Source organism: Protomyctophum parallelum, assembly GCF_964188405.1.
Source record: "Protomyctophum parallelum genome assembly, chromosome: 23".
In the NCBI taxonomy this organism is placed as follows: Eukaryota; Metazoa; Chordata; class Actinopteri; order Myctophiformes; family Myctophidae; genus Protomyctophum; species Protomyctophum parallelum.
Window position 1 is genome coordinate 24886830 of NC_139715.1, and position 26462 is coordinate 24913291.

General features: G+C 46.8%; 1 protein-coding gene across 3 annotated transcripts in view; it reads left to right on the plus strand.

Moving 5' to 3' along the window:
- The first annotated feature begins 3658 nt into the window (after positions 1-3658).
- LOC310854082 (uncharacterized protein) overlaps positions 3659-26462 on the plus strand; it is a 91079-nt gene continuing 68275 nt past the window's right edge. For all 3 annotated transcript variants that reach the window (XM_083758564.1, XM_083758566.1, XM_083758565.1), the window contains exon 1: positions 3659-3705. The gene's annotated coding sequence lies outside the window, so the exon portion shown is untranslated. The remainder of the gene's footprint in view (positions 3706-26462) is intronic.

Below are 26462 nucleotides of genomic sequence, written 5' to 3' on the forward strand. Positions count from 1 at the left end.
CGTTATTATTAAAGTCCTTATTGTATTCTTTCATTGCAGACCAGGGTGCAGCAGAGCCTGTGGCCGGAACCTCCACACAAGCGGACTGTGGAACATCACTTCCATCCAGAGATGAGCAGCTCCTGTCATCAGACTCTGATACAACAGACAGTGATGACAGGGAGGAGGCCAGGGAGAGTCGGTCAGTTGATCTGAAGAGACACCAGCTCGTCCACACTGGAGAAAAGCCATTCCGCTGTTTACATTGTGACAAGAGTTTCACTCGGTCAGGTGATCTGAAGAGACACCAGCTCGTCCACACTGGAGAAAAAACATTCCGCTGTTTACATTGTGACAAGAGTTTCACTCGGTCAGGTCATCTGAAGACACACCAGCTCGTCCACACTAGAGAAAAACCATTCCGCTGTTTACATTGTGATAAGAGTTTCACTCAGTCAGGTCATCTGAAGACACACCAGCTCGTCCACGCTGGAGAAAAAACATTCCGCTGTTTACATTGTGACAAGAGTTTCACTCGGTCAGGTGATCTGAAGAGACACCAGCTCGTCCACACTGGAGAAAAACCATTCTGCTGTTTACATTGTGACAAGAGTTTCAGTTTGTCAGGTGATCTGAAGAGACACCAGCTCGTCCACACTGGAGAAAAACCATTCCGCTGTTTACATTGTGACAAGAGTTTCAGTTTGTCAGGTAATCTGAAGAGACACCTGCTCGTCCACACTGGAGAACCATTCCGCTGTTTACATTGTGACAAGAGTTTCACTCAGTCAGGTGATCTGAAGACACACCAGCAGCGTGTCCACACTGGATAAAAACTTAAAGTTGTGTGATTGGCCAGTAGTCACTGGAGTGACAGCGAGACATATGGAGGGGTCGCATGACGCAGCGTGCCTTCAGCAAATTCTTTCAGTTCTTCTAAATAAGAAAGCTGTGGAGAACTGTTGCTTTGTGTTCACTCTTTAATGTTTTCTGCTCCCCTGGCTCTATTGTATTGTTGGATTAATAACTGTGTTTGCGTTTGTCTTGTATTGTATTGTAATGTAGGCTATTGTATGTCATGAGTCTTGACATACAATAGGATATTTGCTATTGTGATATGGCATAAGTGTGCACTCCCTGCCTCCCCCCACTTCTCAAGTCTAAAGAAAATAAATAAATAATATATTTATTTTTTTCCCCACAAAAATATGTTTTTTTACTTTTATGGATACGTTCAAGCATTGTAAACCCCGTTTCTAAATAGTTTCTAAACGTCTATATACGAGAAACGAGAAAGAACTGTGAACGGAAGGAGGAGAAGAAGAAGGAACAGAAAGGGAAATTGCAGCAGACATGGACCTGCGTGCAGAATTACTAAAGTAAATTTGGTTTGGTTTCACAGCCTTAGATCTAGAGAAGAGTGGCAAGGTATCCACGTCTCAGCTCAGAGTCTCAGAGTGGAAGAATATTGGCATTAAGTAACCTTAAACTCACTTTGCCACTAAATTAAAATCATATATTTTTGCCAGTAGCAATATTCCACATTTGACACTTTTTTTTCTTGTTTTGAAAATAGATCTATACAAGCTCACAACGTGCTGAGCCGTCTTCCCAAATGTGATGAAGTCATCACATTTGGGCAAGTGCCAAGTGGCTATGGCCGTTTTTAGCCCAAGGGGAGTTTTTCGTGACATGTCACATGCTACTTAAAGCATAATTCAAATGTGTGTTTTTTTGCCTTATAGCTTTTCACTGGTACCCCAATGTACCTGAATTTACCATGATCCAAAATATTCAATTTTCTTTGTTTTTATTTCAGTTTGGGTAACTTCACAGAATTATAACATACGTATTTATTTGGTTCCATGCAGGAGTTACTGTATATACTATGGCTATGTGTGGCTAAAACTAATAAACTATAGCCACTGTTCATGTGGTAGGTGCAGATTTGATATGCATTCGGTGCAGCTTCTGTGTTCACTGACTGATGTGATGTGCATGTTGTATCTCTCTCTCTGATGCTGAACAAATAACGGACCTTGATATGAAATGGGTTGAAATCCAGCAGTGTTGATTCCGTCAATCAGCTGTAGATTTAGTCGACTAAAATCTTATGACATTTAGTCGACTAAAACTAGTAACACTAAAACATTCCAGGTGACTAAAATGTGACTGAAATTAAAACTATTCAAGACACGATGACTAAAACTAAAATTTAAATTGAATGTCAATCAACACTGAAGTCCAGTGCAGTACACTACTACAGTACACAACTACATTACTTATACAGTTAGTACCGTTGTCTACCAGTAGATGGCAGTGTGTGCATGGATAAAGGATACAACCATAAGAATATTCCATGCTGCAGTCTGTCCAGAGATCTCTACACCCTGGCTACAACACTGGTTCCTATAGGGATCCTTGAGGGAGTTCCAGGCGGGCCCCAGCTAAATGAAAGTTAGGAACCAAATGGACCCTCTTATGGGTCTGTAACTGGAACCATTTCCATTTGTATACACTCAGAGTTAAATTAACTTTGATTTTATAATATAAATTGGGGTCCCGGAGATAGAAATGCCGTTAAAATATAGGCTGTCAACCTTGGGGTGTTTGAAAACGGGGGTCTGCAGGCTGATAAATGTCAATTTGGGGGTCAATGACATGAAAAAGTTCGAGAACCACACTGGTGGCACCTGCTGACTGTAGGCCTATTAGACACTTCCTTTGACCACTACTGAAGTGTGCGTGCGTGCGTGCATACACGCTTGTGTCCATGCACCTGTGTGTTAGCACAGGGAGTCAGGGAACTGGTGTTTGAGTGAGCGAGTGACAGAGATTTGGGGTTTTGAAATTTTTTCTTGCCATTTCTTGTTTTTCTGCTTTCTTTCCGGCCCCTCCCTTTCACTCATCCATCTTCCCTCCACACACACACACACACACACACACACACACACACACACACACACACACACACACACACACACACACACACACACACACACACATATCCTCTCCTCTCCTCCACACCCCTCTCCTCTCCTGTCCTCTCCTCCCCTCTCTCTCCTCTCCTCTCCTCCACACCCCTCTCCCTCTCCCTCTCCCTCTCCCTCTCCTCTCCTCTCCTCTCCACAGCAACAGCCAGCCACACCCAGTGTCTCAGAGCTGGATGAATCACTGCAGTGTTTTAGCCTCATAGTCACTAAAAGGCAAAAGGAAATGAAAATAAAAATGATCTATATTATGCCCTTTTAGAAACGATGGCTAGGCCTATATTTTGTAGCTTGGTGACACTGGTGGCACCTGCTGACTGTATTATACGCTTTCTTTGACTACTACTGAAGTGTGTGTGTGTGTGTGTGTGTGTGTGTGTGTGTGTGTGTGTGTGTGTGTGTGTGTGTGTGTGTGTGTGTGTGTGTGTGTGTGTGTGTGTGTGTGTGTGTGCGTACGCGCGTGTGTCCATGCACCTGCGTGTTAGCACCTTTTTACAGTCTATGGTTAGCACAGGGATCGAGTCAGGGAACTGGTTGCTGCATTAAAAAAAAAAAAAACAATCTCACGTGCGCCAACACTCGTCGCTTTACGGTAGTCTGGTTTGCAGTGGGAGGGGACATCATAGTAGCACGCACGCACGCACACACACACACACACACACACACACACACACACACACACACACAGAGCAGGGTATTCCAGTGTCTCCGTTGAACCGGCTCGGCTCGCTATCAGGTAAAGCGGTTTCTTGTCATTATTTCATTGGTTAAAACGAAGGGTTTTTTCCACAGCAGCATCTATGAACAAACATGCTGTCCGCCTTGTTCAGTTTTTTGTGGTTTATATCAGTTCCAGCTGGTGAACAAACAGAGGAATAATGTCTTTCTCTGAATCTCTGCTGCACTGCAGACTTTTTAAGGCTGCTTGTTGTAGCCCCAATATGTTCCCTCAGTCCCTACGCTCATTCTGAGCTACAGAATGAGCGTAGGGACCGAGGGAACGTATTGGGGCTACTGGTTGTCCAGCACGGCTCTCTCCCTCTCTATCTCTCTCTGTGTCCACTTGTCTTGTGTCTGTAAACCTCTGCTGATTTCTCTGCGCACATTATTACTATTATTATTGCTGTGTGTTATATTATTATGTTACTCATCTCATGCATGTTCATGTGAATCAACTATAAAGACCTGAATGGATTTGATATCAACGAGAGACTTTGCCAATTAAGTAATTATTAGCAGTAATTTGCACTCATTTGTCTATAGATTGTCCCCCCCCCCCCATAGTTGGTTCAGGTTGGTCTTGGAATATTCGCGAGTTTTCTATTTTTTCTTTTATCTTGTTCCACTTTGGGGGAAAGAGAGAGAATGTGCAGGAGGAAGGCTGTATCTTTTGTTCTGTCCACGCCTGTATGATAGCCTCTCTCTCTCTTTCTCTCTCTCTCTCTCTCTGTTCTGTCAACCCTGTGTGTGTGTGTGTGTGTGTGTGTGTGTGTGTGTGTGTGTGTGTGTGTGTGTGTGTGTGTGTGTGTGTGGGGGGGGGGGGGGGGTGTTCTATCCACCGTGTGTGTGTGTGTGTGTGTGTGTGTGTGTGTGTGTGTGTGTGTGTGAGTGTGTGCACGCGTGCGTGCGTGGTGTTCTGTCCACCCTGTATGGTGCTGAAATGAAAGCCGGCTCTAGTGAGTGTGGAGGAAGCTGTGAGCTTGTAGATCTGCAGTAACCTTGTGGAGGAAGCTGTGAGCTTGTAGATCTGCAGTAACCTTGTGGAGGAAGCTGTGAGCTTGTAGATCTGCAGTAACCTTGTGGAGGAAGCTGTGAGCTTGTAGATCTGCAGTAACCTTGTGGAGGAAGCTGTGAGCTTGTAGATCTGCAGTAACCTTGTGGAGGAAGCTGTGAGCTTGTAGATCTGCAGTAACCTTGTGGAGGAAGCTGTGAGCTTGTAGATCTGCAGTAACCTTGTGGAGGAAGCTGGATCCCACTTGGATGAGTGGGGAGTCAATGGAGGGCATTGCAACTCTAGATTCATCCCAATATAAAAAATAATCTAGAGTTTCAAATTGTGGCTATAGTAGGCTATGTGAATGTTGCTTCTGACACGCAGACATTGGTTTGGAGAGGTCTGTCTGTCCTTGATGACCAGTCCGGGGTCACCGACATGTCCGTGTGTCCGTCCGTGGCAAATGTTTCTGTTTTACACAGTTATAATGTTTTTATTTTGATCATAACATCCACTTACTGAATGTCAAGTCTCCAGGTTTTCTTCAGAATATGTATGACAATTATTTAATATGACACTAACGGCACATTAGAAGTCCAACGAGTACTAGTGGTTCTCAAATGCTTTATTTGCAAAGACCTCCTAAACTCTTCCATTTGTACACTCTCAGAGTTACAGACCTGTAAGGGTCCGTTTGGTTCCATTTGTACACTCTCTGAGTCACAGACCTGTTATTAAGGGATATCTATTTATTTTCTGGTAGTCCCAGAAGATCTCCTAGGTCGAAACGTTGGATTCTTAATAAATATACAGCATCGTAGCTACGAGTGTGCAGCCTTTTTCTAATTTTTACTTGTTTACTGCCTTAGGCCAGCACCTCACCAACACTGTTTTGTCTACCTGGTAATATTATCGTCCACTCATTTTGTATGTCCGTGGCGAAAATGTCCACCACAAGACAACATTGTGATGACCCCTAGCTGTTGATGACACTGCAACCTCCCATCATGGCATGGCTGAGGCTGCACTGTCAACAATACATGTAATTCGTTCTTAATGCCATCTTCTTACAGTATCTGAAGTCAAGACCGTTGGTTTGTATTGCATGGTTGTGGTTGGGCGTGGTAAAGCATGTATTGCTCAGTTAAATTAGATTATTTTAATATACATAATGTGGTTTTCGGTTGTTCACTCTTGTAGCTCTCCTGTATATTGCTGTTGCTCACCGAATGTCCTCTTTTATATCCTATCTTATCCTATGATAAGACAGTTCTTGTTGGAAGCAAATTAAAATAAATACACAAAGAGAAATCCTAGATGGCGAGTGAAAATGTGCATCATCTTTCCATTAGCTCTGGGCTTTGAGTGGCAATGAGTGCATCGACGGATCTGACATGAAAGCTGACTCTTTGTAGGCCAGCAGCCTCACAGCGAGATACAAAGCTCCGACTAACAGTAGAGAACATTTTACAAGTCGTTTTCCCAAGTCCAAATATGAAAACATTCTAGGGTTTTTTTGGGGGGGGGGCGGGGGGGGGGGGGGACAGGAGAAAGGAATTATTGTGCGCGCACACGCACGCACACATGCATGCACGCACAGACATTCCTCCATTGATTGTATTATTAGTGCATTCCAATCACAATCTCTTAACACCCATGGCCCTGGACAAGAAAGTGAAAGAAAACAGCCCTTGTTCTGAAGCTCTGACGCTGCCGTGCGTTTTCAGTCGGGCTTTCTTTCTGAGGGCCACATGTTGGCTGGGGGTCCTCCTTCCAACAGGATGGAAGCCTGAGCAACAGAAACATACTTTGCTCATCGTGAGTTCACCCTGATGTGGTGCAGCTCCGGGATGGGTGACTTTGATGATGGAGTTATACACTATAGTTCCACACTCACTCCAGAGTGCCACTATAGTTCCACACTCACTCCAGAGGGCCACTATAGTTCCACACTCACTCCAGAGGGCCACTATAGTTCCACACTCACTCCAGAGGGCCACTATAGTTCCACACTCACTCCAGAGGGCCACTATAGTTCCACATTCACTCCAGAGGGCCACTATAGTTCCACACTCACTCCAGAGGGCCGCTATAGTTCCAATCCACACTCACTCCAGAGGGCCACTATAGTTCCACACTCACTCCAGAGGGACACTATAGTTCCACACTCACTCCAGAGGGACACTATAGTTCCACACTCACTCCAGAGGGACACTATAGTTCCACACTCACTCCAGAGGGCCACTATAGTTCCACACTCACTCCAGAGGGCCACTATAGTACCACACTCACTCCAGAGGGCCGCTATAGTTCCACACTCACTCCAGAGGGCCGCTATAGTTCCACACTCACTCCAGAGGGCCGCTATAGTTCCACACTCACTCCAGAGGGCCACTATAGTACCACACTCACTCCAGAGGGCCACTATAGTTCCACACTCACTCCAGAGGGCCACTATATCTCCACACTCACTCCAGAGGGCCACTATATCTCCACACTCACTCCAGAGGGCCACTATAGTTCCACACTCACTCCAGAGGGCCACTATAGTTCCACACTCACTCCAGAGGGCCACTATAGTTCCACACTCACTCCAGAGGGCCGCTATAGTTCCAATCCACACTCACTCCAGAGGGCCACTATAGTTCCACACTCACTCCAGAGGGACACTATAGTTCCACACTCACTCCAGAGGGACACTATAGTTCCACACTCACTCCAGAGGGACACTATAGTTCCACACTCACTCCAGAGGGCCACTATAGTTCCACACTCACTCCAGAGGGCCACTATAGTACCACACTCACTCCAGAGGGCCGCTATAGTTCCACACTCACTCCAGAGGGCCACTATAGTTCCACACTCACTCCAGAGGGCCGCTATAGTTCCACACTCACTCCAGAGGGCCACTATAGTACCACACTCACTCCAGAGGGCCACTATAGTTCCACACTCACTCCAGAGGGCCACTATATCTCCACACTCACTCCAGAGGGCCACTATATCTCCACACTCACTCCAGAGGGCCACTATAGTTCCACACTCACTCCAGAGGGCCACTATAGTTCCACACTCACTCCAGAGGGCCACTATAGTTCCACACTCACTCCAGAGGGCCACTATATCTCCACAATCACTCCAGAGGGCCACTATAGTTCCACACTCACTCCAGGGGCCGCTATAGTTCCACACTCACTCCAGAGGGCCACTATATCTCCACACTCACTCTATGTAAAGTGCTTTGGATAAAGGCGTTGAACAAATGCACCATTTACCATTTAATACGACATGCGGGCCCAGTGGTCCTCAACATGCGGTCGGGGACCCCCGGGGAGTCCCTATACTGAACTGAAAATGTCCATGCCATGTACAAGTACACAGTATAACTAGAGAACTAACTACGACTAGAGAGCCGTAGAGTTGCCTACAGAGTGTATTCTGGACCAAATTACAATGAAAATCTTCTCAGATTGAGGTCAAAGATCAAAAATAATAATGACAAAATCATTAAATCGGGATCCGAATCAAAGTGGGGTTTCCTTGAAATGAACAACATTGAGAAATCGGTGCCATCCCTTCGGTATATATTCCTCCACCATTAACTGACCTCCTAATCTAAGTGGAAGGAAAACATGTCAATATTTCATGGATTGCTTTGCCCACAGTGCGTGCCAGCCCCTCGCCCATGCACAGTATGTGCCAGGCTGACAGCCCTCTCCATCATGGCACATTTTAGCGCGGAGGCATTTCCGCTGACACCCTGCTCCCTCCCTGCCTGGGTTAGGGCTGACACCCTGCCTGGGTTAGGGCTGACACCCTGCCTGGGTTAGGGGTGACACCCTGCTCCCTCCCTGCCTGGGTTAGGGCTGACACCCTGCTCCCTCCCTGCCTGGGTTAGGGGTGACACCCTGCTCCCTCCCTGCCCGGGTTAGGGGTGACACCCTGCCTGGGTTAGGGCTGACACCCTGCTCCCTCCCTGCCTGGGTTAGGGGTGACACCCTGCTCCCTCCCTGCCCGGGTTAGGGGTGACACCCTGCCTGGGTTAGGGGTGACACCCTGCACCCTCCCTGCCTGGGTTAGGGCTGACACCCTGCCTGGGTTAGGGGTGACACCCTGCCTGGGTTAGGGCTGACACCCTGCTCCCTCCCTGCCTGGGTTAGGGCTGACACCCTGCTCCCTCCCTGCCTGGGTTAGGGCTGACACCCTGCTCCCTCCCTGCCTGGGTTAGGGCTGACACCCTGCTCCCTCCCTGCCTGGGTTAGGGGTGACACCCTGCTCCCTCCCTGCCTGGGTTAGGGGTGACACCCTGCTCCCTCCCTGCCTGGGTTAGGGGTGACACCCTGCTCCCTCCCTGCCCGGGTTAGGGGTGACACCCTGCTCCCTCCCTGCCCGGGTTAGGGGTGACACCCTGCTCCCTCCCTGCCTGGGTTAGGGCTGACACCCTGCTCCCTCCCTGCCTGGGTTAGGGCTGACACCCTGCTCCCTCTCTGCCTGGGTTAGGGCTGACACCCTGCCTGGAGGGAGCCTGTGATGACTGAGAATATTGCTCAAGGGCACTTTGACGAAGGGAGGAGATGTGCTCCGCTGGGCATGGAACTCGGGGGCACACATGGCATGGCGGCGGCGGTGCCAAGGTTCCTCCTAACAAAGCAACCTGTCTCCCAAACCCGTCCTGACAGCTTCTGTCATATTCCATTCCTCACAGAGCGTGCACACCTCTAGAGAGAGAGAGAGAGACTATGCCACATTTTTGTCACCTGGAGTGTTTTAGTTAGTCTAGTTTTATTAGACTAAATATCATAAGATTTTAGTTGACTAAATCTACCATTGATTTTGATTGATTGAATACTTTATTAACAGGCTTTGGGCCAAGCCTCTACAGGGCCTATAGGCTTATTTCCATTGTGTTCCTCTGTATAATATCGGAATCGGCAGATATGAAAACCCTACCAGAAACCCTCACAAACAACGTCCCAGATCATAATTAGAACCTCTGTCGAAATTATGACGAATCTGGAATTACGACGGCACGCCGTAATATGGCGTTATCATCATTTCATCATTTTTCGACTGTGGTCGAGATCATGGATTTCACAATGCCACGCCAGACTTTCCGGTCCTTCATTGCCATCCCTAGTTCCTGCTGTCCCTATAGCGATGACATCAGGGAACAACAGTTTTCTACCTCTGGTCTGCTTTGAGGCAGGACTCCAGAGAAGAAGGTACTGTATATAGATAGATAGATAGGTATATAAGATATAACCTCATTGTCAGCTCTGTAGCAGTGGCCGGCAAACTGTGTTCTTCTGGATGGGACTAGTGAAGAAACGCGGGGAAGGTTGCCGTATATTAGATTAGTCGATGGGTGACCAGATCTTATGCATGTCAGTGCAGGCTGGCCAGGCCATACCCTTCCTAGTTTGAAAGTCCTTTTGGGAAGAAGATATATATGAATCCAAATTATTATTAATTATTATGTTTTATGGCGTTATACGCTCGGCACGAACTGCATTGTAATAATGTTAAAGGGCCACTTCACCCCTTTTGCAACCAGATCTTATTTTAATTATGTTAGGGGAGACAAGAAACACTTTCCTGGGGTTTCTTGGGGTAATATGTGTTTTTAGATATTTTAGTATTTCAAAGTGCCAGTGGTTACAGGTCTCATAATCACTATGAGACGAACTGGTTTCATAATCCTCTAACTCAAGGAAATCCCCACGGATTGTTAACCGGTGTCTCTCTTATCTTTCTCTACGTCGTCCTCAGACGAGCCCTCCATCGGCGTCTCCAGTCATCTCGGTTCTCCATAAATCTGGCCAGCTCATTTGTGCTTTCTTTCTGCACCAGCATATTTCTTTAGTACGTCCACGTAGGTAGGCAGTAGGTGTGGGACGTCCTCTCCATCGATGCCCATGTTTAGGTGTGGGACGTCCTCGCCATCGATGCCCATGTTTTGGTTCCCACAGTACAAGTTTTTTGCCCGGAAGTTCTTGGTGTCGGTGGCAGTGGCCAGCTAGTCTCATCCTCCTTACTGCTATCTTCTCTGATACACTTGGTAATGCCCCGTACAGACGCTTGTTGGCGATGTGCTCGTCCTGGTTGATGTTCAGTACCACACGTCACATTTAGCACAATAAAAAGTGCAGTATATAAATACGCTGCACTGGGTTGAGGTTCCTCTGTGTGTGAGAGCCGTCGTTAAGACGCTGTGCATGACAGAGACAGACATGACGCCTTCCTTCCTGCTCAACATGCCTTTATAGTTGGAGCAACGCATGACATTCCTGCGTGAATGCAGAAGAATGTGTGGAATACTCACACTGCCATTTACAGTACGTATGTAGTGTTTGTGCGTGTGTGCATGCGTGCGCGTGTGTGTGTGTGTGCGTGCGTGTGTGTGTGTACGTGCGTGCATGTGCGTCTGTGTGTGTGTCCATCTCCATTCATAGCTAGCATGCACCCAGTGCTCTCTCTTTAAGCGTGCGTGCGTGCGTGCGTAATTGCGTATCCATGTGACATGCACCCCAGTGCTCCCTCTCGTTAAGGGCTCTGCTCCTCCTAATTGGCGTGGAAGAATGCAGACAACTGGGCTGTTGACATACTCCGGACAGTAATGGCGTTTCCTGTTACTATATATGAGGCCAGCTGGGTCCAACATGTTTTTTTTTTTAGGGGCTCTAGCCCCTCCTATAAACAGCTTTTGTCCCCACACACACACGTCTCAAGATTTGCCATTGGCGATGAAAGGGGAAATTAGGTAAACATTCCGTCAAATATGACGTAAATTAACGCGATTGACCGTGAAGGGAAAATGTACGTCATATGTAAACGAGCAAATCAGCTAACCAATCACAGGCAACACAGGCATTATTATTATTTTTTATTTTTATTAGTTTTTGTGGCTTTTTCTGCCTTTATTGATAGGTTGAAAGTAATCTGCCAGGACATTGGGGGGGGGGGGGGGGGGACACCGGGATCGGGAGTCAAACCCTCGGCACGCCTCACCAAATGTTGGTGGTCAAATGCAAACGAGCGCTCAATGTTAAAGCCCAGCTGCACGGGGTTTCCCCTTCATGAATCCACGGGTCCGCCTGCAGTTCACGCTCCAACCACTAGGGCAGAGTGCTTCAACGCTGGAGAGCCTCACTGGGGGCGTGGCCCAGACGGTTGAGCTAACCGTCCGGGCAACAGGCATTCTGATTGGCCAGTATGAGATGATGCATGATGATGTAGTACAATGATAAGACTAGCGTTCCTTTTTTCGCCGTTGAACAGTGCCCACGGACCCCCCCTATTATTATTATTATTATCCTTATGTCTTCCAGATGTGGAAGGTAAACAGCCTTCTGTCTCTACAAACATGCAGTGCGCTGGGTTAACCCATTTAGGCCTGACGTCGAAATTTACAAAAATGTCTTCTAAATCCTGACAGTTTTCTGAAAAACCATATGTTTCTATATCAGTGGTGCTCAATATTTCATGTCAAGTACCCCGACAATTATTGGCCGCCGACCCCCAATTGAAAAGATGTTGTTCCAAATGGAATACATTTTAGGATCCTGCACATTGTCTATTTACTCGCTTTGAATGTTCTCAAAAACATTCTTGAAAGCATGTTGTTTACTGTTTCATGACATTGTGTGTTAGTTTACAATACGTGGCTGTCATGTTGGATACAGCATAACATCCAAGCAGCACAGCCAATCCGGTGCTCCGGGGCTTTGATTAGCCAGATTGAATATGAGCCAATCAGGTGCTCTGAGCCTGTTATAGAGTGGAGCAGTCATTATCAAGAATTGATGCACGGGGCCAAACAGTGCACAGTGTTAGTGCACGGGGGCCAAACACGGGGGCCACACACACACACACACACACACACACCAGGCCACTGCTTCTTGCTCTAATAAATGAGGCCCGTTGTTGGAAGGCCATACATTGTTAGAACCCACACAGCTGCTCTATCAGGTTTCTCCACGCCGTTATGCACAGGTTCTTTACACGTGTGTGTGTGCTGTGCGTGCATGCGTCTGTGTGTGTGTGTGTGTGTGTGTGTGTGTGTGTGTGTGTGCCTGCCTGTGCTTCCGTTGACCCATTCAAGGAAGTTTGGGGTGGAAAGTCGTGGAACTGTGTTTCCACGGCCGACTCTCCAGGGACTCAATGCCCACCCGTATAGCTTCCTGCAGAGTGTGTGTGTGTGTGTGTGTGTGTGTGTGTGTGTGTGTGTGTGTGTGTGTGTGTGTGTGTGTGTGTGTGTGTGTGTGTGTGTGTGTGTGTGTGTGTGTGTGTGTGTGTGTGTGTGTGTGTGTGTGTGTGTGTGTGTGTGTGTGTGTGTGTGTGTGTGTGTGGTATTCACTTGTTTGCAAACCGTCATGTCGGTTTATTTTCATTGTTTATGTAAACTGTAATAAGTGTCCTGTAAGTCCATATTCTTCGGAAGCATGACACTTAAATAAAGAATCAATCAATCAATCAATCAATCATGTACTAGTTATAATGTATTAGAACACCACCATACAGTTTGGTTAAAATATAATGTTATTCATTGAACCAGACTGCAGCTGTAGATACAGAGTATAGTGTAGTGAAGTCCATAACATCTTATAGTCCCTGTTTACTACATCGTGTTTCCTCCCATTGCCTTGTTCGCTGAGCTCCACTTTACTGTCGACCGTGCCCATTGGCCCCTTCTGGACCACATGCTTAGTGTTGACAGTGCCCATTGGCCTCACGGGGACCCCTGAACCCCCCCCCCACCTCCCCCTCCTTCACCACGGCAACAAACCCCTGCCATGGAAACTAGCCTCTCAAAGGAACGGGCTCTTTCTTTAAGCCCCTGGGCCATGTGAAGGGCCTCTGTGTGCTGCTGTCTGTCTGTCTGTGTCCTGGCTGAGGTCGGAGGGAATAGTACAGTGTACAGTACAGTGTGGTGGTGGTTCGGTTCACAAGTCATTTCCTACTGCGGGACTCAAACGTCCCATTGATGATGAGGCCAGGTCCCAAAAATAGTCACCAGAGAACTGGCCATCTGGCCATTAACCCGCTGGAGCCCCATGTTTGTGGTTCTGGGACCTTTTTTAATGTCATAACTGTGAGTCGTGCACAAATTGAACCAAATGGACCCTTAAGTTACGGACCAGTAAGGGTCCATTTGGTTCCATGTGTTACACACTCTCAGAGTTATAATATTATAACTTTGGCAGGGAGTTTTGAGGTTCCCGAACGGAATTGGATTATGAAACTAGAAAAAATGCCCTTCCGGGCACAGGTCTCCACCAGGTTATCCACAGATCCGTGCAGTTAGAGGTAAAAACACTTTTCGGCCAGTTATAGCGCCACCTTGAGGTTGAGTTGAAATTGTTCATGTGGCATTTCGTCCTCGGCCTAGTGGGAATGTGGGTGCACAATTTCACGGAAATCACGCGATGTGTTCATGATTTGCAGCATTTTGTTTGAAACTGAGCACTCCTGTGAACTTTGGAAGGCAATCTTAACCAATCAGGATGGAGTCTGATAAATCTGAAAGACCCGTTTCGTTGAATGGCTCTAGAGAGACTGTGTACCAATTTGCGTGATGTTTGGACAAAATCTGTAGGTGTACTGTGCAAAAACTTGTTTTGCACAAAGCAGCCTCCTGGTGGCGCTATAACAGGCCGTTCTGGAAAGTTTGGGGCAGAGGTTCATCGTTGGCATCCAGGGAGTGTGTGTGCAAAATATGGCATCGACCGGGTTAACGGTGGCCGAGATTAGCTGTTCACGGACACACGGACACACACACAAACGGACGGACGGACACGCGGACGGACGGAGTGCAAAACATACTCTCCCCACATGCCTTCGGCCTGGTGGAGACAATGATGGCAACGGAGTCCTGCTGGGTATAGCAAGGCAAGCAAACCACACGCATGCCTTGGGTGGACGTGGACTGTTGTTTCGCTGCAGCAGCTGACGGCAGTAGTGATTAAAGAACTACTGACGGCTCCCGTGTTTGGAGTTGTATTAAACCCGAATGCGATACATTTGGGTCTAATACAATGCATTATTGACAGATGCCTAAGCATTGTCGAAATGTTCCCTTTCGTGCATGTATAGCCTACTAATTAACAATTAACAACTGTGCTACATCATTGCATTTAGCTCCCCTCTTGTCTTTTAAAATGTGACCAAACTTTTCCACCCGTTCCGCCCAAAGGCGCGAGTTACCATGAGCGTCACAGTCCACCGTGGCCCGGTCAGTGTAGAGCGTAGCCATGTCCAGTCTAACTTCCAAGAGAGGGGGAGAAAGATAGCCTGCATGCTTGGCAGCCTTGTGCATGCAAATTTCTGTTAGTCACAAACTACAGCAAGCCGCATTTGTTTTAAATTGTCCCCCCATTCGGCAAAACCGTTCACACCTAACGCCCCCCCCTCCAGCTGCTGCGGCTATACCCGATAAGAGGCTCGATAAGCCAAAAGCTTATCGATACTCGGGTCTCGATAAATGCTGAACCGGGTTTGTAATGGACCCGATTTTCGGGCTCCGTCCTACCTGCAAGGGTCCATTTGGTTCCATGTGTTACACTCTCAGGGTTACGGACCCGTAAGGGTCCATTTGGTTCCATGTGTTACACTCTCAGGATTACGGACCTGTAAGGGTTTTGAAAAACATTTCTAAATGGTTCAAATAGCTGATCTACAAGCTCACAACATGTTTTTCAAAATAGTAAAAAAGGCAAAGAAGTGTAGAGATAAGGGGTTTAGCGCTGACGAAAATGGGACGTCAAATCTCTTCCCGAAAAATGGCAGATCTACAAGCTCAAAACGCGGACCTGTTTTGAACTTGCAGATCGGCAAGCTGGGGTTCGAGAGGTTAAAGATGTGAAAATGTGTTTGAAGATCTTTATTTACCTTACAAGAATCTGTCACCTAGCAACAAACCCCCTCCCCCCCATTCACCTAGCAACTACCTCCCCCCCCATTCACATAGCAACTACCCCCCCTCCCCTTCAAGAGACACTGCTGTCCTGATTGGTGTTTCCATGGTGACAAAGGACTATGACATCATTGATTGGTCTTTTAGTTTGGGCCAAAACAGGAGGTAATGATGACAATTCATCCAAACAGAGAGACAGACAGACAGAAACAGAGAGACAGACAGACAGAAACAGAGAGACAGACAGAGAGACAGAAACAGAGAGACAGACAGACACAAAAAGAGAGACAGACAGACAGACAGAAACAGAGAGACAGACATACACAAACAGAGAGACAGAAAGAGAGACCATTGAGTGACTGAGTGCATGCAATGGTGGAGAGACTGTGTTAGACATTAAATGTGGATGACATTGCATCTCCAGGCATTGTATTGTCTGGTTGAGGAGGTGGGGGTGGGGTCTGGTTGGTGGGGGAGGGGCTGACTTGACTCCAGTCGCCTCATTACACCCAGAGCCATCATAAATGCTGCTATGAAAACGTTGCCGTCATTAGCTTTATGTCTGCTTCATAAACGTTGGAACGGCCTCCAGGGAGATCGTATATTGTTGCACTGTCGCCTTCAAGCCTCGCTCACACGCACAATGGGCATTGTGTGTGTGTGTGTGTGTGTGTGTGAACATGGAACATGGAACAGTCTCTCTGGCTCTGTTTGATAGAACAGTCTCTCTGGCTCTGTTTGATGGAACAGTCTCTCTGGCTCTGTCTGATAGAACATGGAACAGTCTCTGGCTTTGTTTGATGGAACAGTCTCTCTGGCTCTGTCTGATAGAACATGGAACAGTCTCTCTTGCTCTGTCTGATATAACATGGAACAGTCTCTCTGGCTCTGTCTGATAGAACATGGAACAGTCTCTCTGGGTCTGTCTGATGGAACATGGGGCTGTTCTCTGTGTTTAAAGAGGCTGATGTTTTCACAGAGGAATGCCAGGAGAGCCAACTCTTCTTTTTTTCGCAGCAGCAGCTGCAGAAGGAATCACCCGAGTCGTCCTGAGAGGTCGATGAAAACTCACCCGTATACACTGTGATAATATTGTCCTGTTTTACCTCGGCGCCCATGTCAAAACATCCTGTATGGAGTCTGATAGCATAGAATAGGATAGCATATATACAGTAGGCCCTACGCAGAATTGGCTGTTTGAGGAACTCTTCAATAAGAGTTCTGGTTCTCAACAAAACAAATCCTCAAAACTTAAGTCATGACAAGAGATCCTGTATAAGTCATTTTACACTTGGCCCTTTAGGAAAAAGCTTCCGCACACCATAGAAGTCAGGCGTATGCATAGGTGCGTATAGGATAGGACAGTGGACATCAATGAAAGGAATGGAAATACACCCCGCACACTGTGTATCTGCTCAGTACATGAGTATTTCATTTTAATAAGGCAACATTTCGGTCCCTTCCGGACCTCCTTCAGGCATCTTGCTTGGCAGTTGCCTGAACATGGTCCGGAGGGACCGAAACGTTGCATTATTAAACCATTTTGGGTTTAAGCGTTACGGTAAACTTTAGCTATTGAAAAATAGCAGATCTACAAGCTTGTAGCGCGCCACCGAGTGGCGCGCTACGAGCTTGTAGGTCTGCTGTTTTTGAAAATTCGTGAAAATGTGGCGCAAATCTTTGAATATATATTCTTTCAGAGCCAACGTTTTTAACTCAAATCTTTGCTTCTGGGGGGGGGGGGTCCCTGGAACAACATATTTTCAGATGGGGGGGGGGGGTCGGCGGCCAATTACATATAATTTTTGTGGTCCTTGACATGGAAAAGGTTGAGAACCACTGACATAGAAACATGTTTATTTTTCTGAAAACTGTCATGATTTAGAATACATTTTGTAGAATCGAACTTGGGTCTAAATGGGTTCAAAGAAAATTCACCTGGCACTTTGACACGTGACAGTCCATATCTCCCTGCTATGTGCTGTGACGCTATCTCTATACCTGTGTTGTCTACACGAGTCTGATTGTCATCTCTCTCTGTGTCAAATACAATACCACGACAACAGGTTTGTGTTCATAGAGGACTTGTTTTTCCGACCATAACATTCTGTTAAATGCATTGAGCTGAACTGCTTCTATACATGGCGTTGAGATAAAGCAGTTATTTGTTTTACACTGACTACAGTATGTCTGCCAACCTTCTTTAAACACATGAACCATATCCTCCCTATTGTCTAATAAATAGGTAAATATTTTTCATATAGTGTTGTGACTCTGAGCTTGTAGATTGGCTATCTTCAGCGAAGATATTTGGTGGAGACGGGAGAAATGAGGGGTCTAAGTCAGGGCTTCTCAACGTTTTTGGCCGGGGACCCCCGGAAATGCTTTGGCAATGTCTCGGGGACCCCCCCCCGCCCTCTCCCCACCCCCAATATAAATTGACTGCTACAATAACCTTAACCCTTTTACTGCTGCCATTTATTGAGAAATTAGGACCTAATTCATGCCAGCATTTTTTTAATTTGAGCTCTTATTTTGAAAAGCCACATTTTGCCTCAACCGGAAGTGAGCTTATCCCTGCCAGCTTTACGTTGCCAAGACAACCTTTGTTTACATGATCGAATCATGCCGGTACATTTTAGCACTCCACAACGTCGGCTCGTGCCGTCAAAGAAACGCTGTTTTGACCAAAAATGCCATCTGGGACAAGGAATAGGAGATACAGGCGATTGAAAGAAACGGATAGAATGGATTCTTATGGCGACGGTGAATTAATATGAACGATCCACTGCAGTGCTAACAACACTGCTAGCTAACCGGCTAACGTGAGTAGCATTATGGCTTGATCAATCATAAGCACTATAAAAGAGCAATTGCCGAAGGGCTTCGGCAATGGCAGCAAGCGTTAATATCAAATTAATGCTTCAATTGCCGAAGGGCTTCGGCAATGGCAGGAAGACGGTTAATAATAATGGAGACAATACACCATAAATAAATACTGAAACCAGATATACATTAGGGAAGGTGTATGCATGTACTATGTAAACTCTTCATTTCCATTTTCCAGCCATTCAGTTGCAAAAAAACTAACAAAACCCCCCTTTATTTATAATTTGGTGACCCCCCAAAATAATTTGGCGACCCCCCCCGAAGTGGTCGCGACCCACGGGTTGAGAACCCCTGGTCTAAGTACAGGCCCCTGCCTGGCTGGGAGACACGCAATTACATTTACATATCAGATTCACATTTACATATTATATTATCATATTTAAATATCATATTTATGTATCAGATATCATATTTATATCAGATATCATATTTACATATCTGATTCACATTTTACATATCACATTACTCAGCCCTCACCGGGAAAGCTTACGCCGACGTACTTTAAAATATCTTATTTCTTCCTCTCTGTAGTGTAGATTACATGTTTTACCTTGATGCGTTATATTTTCTTTTGTGTGTTTGTTGTTTTATTGTTTATTTCTGTTTTTTGTGCAGTCTGTGTTTTTATTTCTTTACTGCACACTGTGCACAGCTGCCCCCCTTTGCCAACTTGTAGACTTATGTACTGTTCTTTATGAACTTTTAATCTTTTAAACCAATGACCTCTTCCTACAGGAAAGGATTCAAAATAAGCCTTCTGGCTTCTTCCCTTCCTTGGATGGTATTTTTGTTCTTTGATATGTTATTGTCTATTTTTTGTACTACATGCTAAATAAATAAACCTAAACCTAAACGTGCAAAGGAGCGTCCGGGCCGATAGTGGAACCTTCAGGAGGAGCGATGTGGATTCTGTCCTGGCTGCGGAAACAACTGACCAGATCTATATACTCTTGCAGGGATCCTGGAGAAGGCCTGGGACTATAGTATGCATATCCGGTCTGTGTATGTGTTTTGTTGATTTTGGAGAAGGCATATAATATGAGCGGGTCGCCCCCAGGGAGGTTCTGTGGGAGCATATTGGGGAGGGTGAGGGGGACCTTGTTGAGGCCCGTCCAATCTCTGTACGACCCAAAGCCAGAGCTGTGCTCGGGAGTAAGTCGGGTTCGTTTTCCGACGGGGGGGCTGTGCATTGTCACCTATATATCCTGTTTCTCCACATGCTGTGCGTATGGGTTTAACTTTAAATGTTTTTAAAACTGTTGGTGGTGAGAGCAAGTTGGACAGTAATTGTACATTTCATCTAAATTGGCTAATCATTATGGTGCCTGGATTAAAGTGGTACAATTATTCACACGACGGGGAAATAAGGCTGTCACGTGGATACTTTGTTTGTCACATGATAGTAAAGTATATACATTTGCATAAAAGATATAAAGCATAACCAAACAATGGACGTTAAAAATGTCGCTCATTGTGACTGAACGTTTTTCGTCACCAGACTGAGTAGTTTCTCCTGCGGAGTCACGCCTGCTTTAACCCATTTCGGGCCGGTACCCCTTTTGGTGTTTTAACCATTTAAAAAAAAACTTTATCTATTGAAAAATAGCAGATCTACAAGATCATAGCACGCTACGAGCTTGTAGATCTGCTAATTTCTTTTTTTAATCATGAAAATGTGGCACAAGAATGAATATATTCTTTCACAGTGAACGTTTTTAACGCAAATCTTTGATTCTGGGAGGGGGTCGCTGGAACTACATATTTTCAGATGGGGGTCGTGGCCCAATACAGATAATTCTGGGGGTCCTTGACATGACAAAGGTCCTCAGGTCTAACTGGTTTAAATCACCGGCGTTTTCCTCGTCTTTTGTTGTTGTCAGTCAGGCGGAGGGTACCAATTATTCTGCTCGTCTCTCTCTCTCTCTCTCTCTCTCTCCGGAGCCTCCCTTTCTCCTCGTCTCTCTCGCTCGCCCCACCTAACCACAGTGAAGAGGGGGACAGACCCCCCGTCGCTCAGCATGCCCACATTCACATGCTAATCCCCCCCCCCCACACACACACACGCGCGCACACACACACGTGCACACACCATCTGCTGCTGTGCGGACCGGGAGGCTTGGATGTGACATGCCTTGTTGGCAGTGGTGTGACCGTGTGGGCATGACAGACATGGGCGGAGACACCAGTCCCTCTACGTCTGCACTGGTACCTGGTAGACACCAGTCCCTCTACGTCTGCACTGGTACCTGGTAGACACCAGTCCCTCTACGTCTGCACTGGTACCTGGTAGACACCAGTCCCTCTACGTCTGCACTGGTACCTGGTAGACACCAGTCCCTCTACGTCTGCACTGGTACCTGGTAGACACCAGTCCCTCTACGTCTGCACTGGTACCTGGTAGACACCAGTCCCTCTACGTCTGCACTGGTACCTGGTAGACACCAGTCCCTATACGTCTGCACTGGTACCTGGTAGACACCAGTCCCTCTACGTCTGCACTGGTACCTGGTAGACACCAGTCCCTCTACGTCTGCACTGGTACCTGGTAGACACCAGTCCCTATACGTCTGCACTGGTACCTGGTAGACACCAGTCCCTAGTCCCTCTACGTCTGCACTGGTACCTGGTAGACACCAGTCCCTCTACGTCTGCACTGGTACCTGGTAGACACCAGTCCCTCTACGTCTGCACTGGTACCTGGTAGACACCAGTCCCTATACGTCTGCACTGGTACCTGGTAGACACCAGTCCCTCTACGTCTGCACTGGTACCTGGTAGACACCAGTCCCTCTACGTCTGCACTGGTACCTGGTAGACACCAGTCCCTATACGTCTGCACTGGTACCTGGTAGACACCAGTCCCTAGTCCCTCTACGTCTGCACTGGTACCTGGTAGACACCAGTCCCTCTACGTCTGCACTGGTACCTGGTAGACACCAGTCCCTCTACGTCTGCACTGGTACCTGGTAGACACCAGTCCCTCTACGTCTGCACTGGTACCTGGTAGACACCAGTCCCTCTACGTCTGCACTGGTACCTGGTAGACACCAGTCCCTCTACGTCTGCACTGGTACCTGGTAGACATCAGTCCCTCTACGTCTGCACTGGTACCTGGTAGACACCAGTCCCTCTACGTCTGCACTGGTACCTGGTAGACACCAGTCCCTCTACGTCTGCACTGGTACCTGGTAGACACCAGTCCCTCTACGTCTGCACTGGTACCTGGTAGACACCAGTCCCTCTACGTCTGCACTGGTACCTGGTAGACACCAGTCCCTCTACGTCTGCACTGGTACCTGGTAGACACCAGTCCCTATACGTCTGCACTGGTACCTGGTAGACACCAGTCCCTCTACGTCTGCACTGGTACCTGGTAGACACCAGTCCCTCTACGTCTGCACTGGTACCTGGTAGACACCAGTCCCTCTACGTCTGCACTGGTACCTGGTAGACACCAGTCCCTCTACGTCTGCACTGGTACCTGGTAGACACCAGTCCCTATACGTCTGCACTGGTACCTGGTAGACACCAGTCCCTCTACGTCTGCACTGGTACCTGGTAGACACCAGTCCCTCTACGTCTGCACTGGTACCTGGTAGACACCAGTCCCTATACGTCTGCACTGAGCGCCTGGTAGTGCCCAGAGATGTTATAGGAGCCTAGATAGGATGGATAGATCCATCTAAGGCCCCGAAAGTGTTTTAACATATATATTGAAGTGTCCCATCAACACAAATATACCGATTTGCTCAGACACACATATGACGTAAATTCTCCATTCATTGTCAATGGGATTTAATATTTGTGTTAGGACAAGAATCTACATTATAGCTGAATATAGGAGGGGCTTATAGCTGAATATAGGAGGGGTTTATAGCTGAATATAGGAGGGGCTTATAGCAACCCTCAAAATATAGACGCCTCATTGGGCGCTGCAGTTCGTTGGAGCGACGTGTCTTCCAATGAAGCAGAAGTAAAGCAGGAAGTGCCGTAGGGAAGCCATGAAAGCACGCTGCGTCGCTGCCCGAGTGACGTTATACTCATGTGACTCCTGGCCAATCGCAGCGCGTCTTTTCCGGGTGACTTCTGTTACGCACGCGGAAGCTTGACAAGCTTCCACTCACGCTTCGCTAAGGAATCTCGGGGAAAATGTTTTGCCCTCAACAGAGACACGCGCCCCAGAGCCGGAAAAGAGGCGTCTACCTTTTTATGTCTATGAAGGCACCATGGCTTCCACCTTTTAGCCTGCTGTGTCCTCCTGGGCTCTCTCAGCGCCCTTAGCTCGCCTACTTCCGGGGTCATTCACAGGGTCATCCGCGCGGGGGTCATTCGCGGAGTGTCCAGAGGGTCTCTAAAGAGGTACCCCTTCCCCCCCTCCCCCTCCTCAGACCCCAGTATAATAGTATAATGGACGTCTTTCTCAGAATGACTCCACACACAATGACCTGTCAAGACTCCTATATTACAGACAATAATACGTCTAAATTCTAAAGCACTTGAGTTCAGTCAGTGACTCCTCAACACTCTGATAATGGATAACGGCGACAGAGGAGTTCTGTTTTTAATTCCCATACATATATAAGCGTACACTGGCTCTCTGCTTTCACATGCGATGTGTTCTGTGGGAGAGAGGCCTATAGCTTCAGTTCAAAAAGGGATATGACAAATAATGTCAGATTCAGATTCCCTAATTTGCCACTATGTCAAATTAAATTTGAATTTGCTTTGGCATTTGCGTGTGTGCATTCCTTATTTTCACAAAACAAATAAATACGAACAACACAAATACAACACCGTGCAAGAAGTATAAATATAAAGTGCAGAGTTGTGGATCATAGTGCAGTAGCACGCAGCCAACAACAGTGGAGCATTCTCATGGGGGAGTGCATGCAGGGAACCATGCTTTTCTATATGTTGCTTGCAGCAGTGATTAAAAAACTAATGCTAGTTATCGATCAGGTAGTTTATCTTAATTCCAGTTATAAAAACCCTGACACTAGAATGAAAACCGTACCTGTCTGGATCTACGGCAGGTTCTCAGTAAAACAAGTTTGTCAATCATTCTCATTTAAAGATGGAGTGCCGTGATTTTTTTCCAATCTAAAACATGATCATCAGGTCTTATTGTTATATAAGGAGGTATAACAAAAAAGTGTACAGTATTTGTTACATTTGTTTTTATGTGGGCACGCCCACCAGTGCATTAAGTATGCCCGGTTTGCCTGGTGGGTGGTGATGGGTGGTGAAACTGGTGATCCACCTGAACTGAAGCCGCACCCACGGCAGTAGTTGTATGATAAAGGGGGAGGGGTTATGGGAGGGGCTGATAGTGTGATGTCATGATATTACTGTTTATTTCATTGGCACGTTTGACTGTCAACTCAAAGGTTTAGCCTCCAGGAAGAAACCCTAAATACAAAGTTAATACACCATTGCACATAAAAACGACTCCAGGGTGTCTAATGAAGTAATGTCACCTCATAGACACATGAAAAACTGGAAAAATACAAAAACTGTGGCACTCCATCTTTAACATTTCACTGTTCCGGTAATGGGTCGTGCACACCTCGACTGCATTACAGTCATTTATTCTTGCATTTTGGAGACAGGAGACAGCCTTCATCAGTGTCACACTGATGAAGGCTGGATAGCCGAAAACGTTTGTCTCCTGTCCAAAATGCAAGAATAAATTACTGTAATGCAGTCTTGGTGTCTGCGACCCATTACCGTTATTGATATGATATGATTTGAACGGGAAACGCACCTTTAGTCAGAGCGCGGTGGTCACATGAAGACATTTTACTTTTCCCTCACAAATTATTTTTACAAACGGGGATCGGAAACTATTTAAGGACCACATGGTAACACCACATGGTAACACCAAACCAGAGTACTGTTACTGTAGATATGGTTTCTAACTTTCTACTTTCTATCCTATCTTTACTGTCCTACATTCTAGATAATTATGGTTTCTCTCTGGACATGGAATATGTTCTTCTTAGCGGTGGTCTAGAGCGTACGTTCTCACAATCCCGGCTATTTCCTGTGCGGTGCGACATCGACCATCAGCAGACATCCGTGTGAAGTCTGGGTCTGCTGTGTGTGTGTGTGTGTGTGTGTGTGTGTGAGATGTCTGGGTCTGGAACGTGATGTGAAGACAGTGTTCAGGCCAGGCAGAACTCTTTTATGTATCTCCATATCTATCTGGCTAATGAAAGCACCAACATTCTGCACTGCATCACTCCCTCTGTGTGTGTGTCTGTGTCTGTGTGTGTGTGTGTGTGTGTGTGTGTGTGTGTGTGTGTGTGTGTGCGCGCGGTACAAACACACACATTTTGTGTGTATCGTTTTTTTGTATACTCACAGGTGCTTGCTTGTGTGTGCTTGAAATACAAAGACACACAGACACACACACACACACACACACACATACAAACACACACACACACACACACACACACACACACACACACACACACACACACACACACACACACACACACACACACACACACACACGCACGCACGCACAGATGGTGAGTTTGCCTAAAGGACGTCTGCTCTGCATGGCAGCAGGCTGTCTGGTAGCAGCATCATGGATGCTGATGTACTCTGTCTGCGTTGCCCCTACGACTGCTGTACTCTGTCTGCTGCCCCTACGACTGCTGTACTCTGTCTGCGTTGCCCCTACGACTGCTGTACTCTGTCTGCGTTGCCCCTACGACTGCTGTACTCTGTCTGCGTTGCTGTCTGCTGTTGCTCCTACGACCGTACTGTCTGCTGTTGCTCCTACGACTGTACTGTCTGCTGTTGCTCCTACGACCGTACTGTCTGCTGTTGCTCCTACGACCTCACTGTCTGCTGTTGCTCCTACGACCGTACTGTCTGCTGTTGCTCCTACGACTGTACTGTCTGCTGTTGCTCCTACGACTGTACTGTCTGCTGTTGCTCCTACGACTGTACTGTCTGCTGTTGCTCCTACGACCGTACTGTCTGCTGTTGCTCCTACGACTGTACTGTCTGCTGTTGCTCCTAAGACCGTGCTGACTGCGTTGCTGATGTATAATGATTTTTTAAATGATGATTGTAAAGCACTTTTGTACATACAGTAGGAGTATGACAGGAGGACCACAATGGAAACAAGCCCTCGGGGCCTGTTGTGTTATCCTTTTTAACATGATTGTTAAAAGGATCTGTATACTTTCTGCTGTTAATAAAGTGTTCAATCAATCAGCTGACGGGGCGTAAGAGGACTAGGTGCAGTGGAGTGCAGGGTAATGTGAGCAGGGCCTGTATAGAGGCCCTGTGGGACTCCAGTCAGCTAGGTAGAGGTATGTAGGAGTTAAGTGGATAAGATGCTCTGTCACGGAGGTAATGGAGATCGGCAAGTGGAGGCAATCCCCTCGCAACCCCTTTTGGTTTTAGCATTATGTTATGCTTCAGCTATTGAAAAATAGCAGATCTACAAGCTTGTAGGTCTGCTGTTTTTTGAGAAATCGAAGAACGACTGACATAGAAACATAGCTTTTTCAGAAAACTGTTAGGATTTAGGCTTTCGCCGTTATTTTTATAGAGGGACAGACAGTAGGCTGACAGGAAATGGTGAGAGAGACGGGGAGGGGGGACATGCAGTAAAGTCCGTCGGGATCGGGAGTCGAACCCACGGCACACTGCCAGACTTGGACTACCGGCCAAGGTGCCTGGACCGCTGAGCCACGGCCCAGGACAAACTCATTTCCACATTTAAGCAAGAATGGTGCAGGACTAGTTGGCTGTCCAGTTCATTTGAGTTAGTCTTATTGTTTTTGCTGCAAGAGAGAGAGAGAGACTTTAAGAGAGGTTTAAGTCTTTAAGCAATTTGATGTTGTCTGTTTAAAGCCACAGTAGTTATGGCTCCAGGTGACACATTTTGAACGTAGTAATGTTCAGCAATGTTCAGACTAAAAGACGATACATGTTTTTATGGGGAAAAAAATAA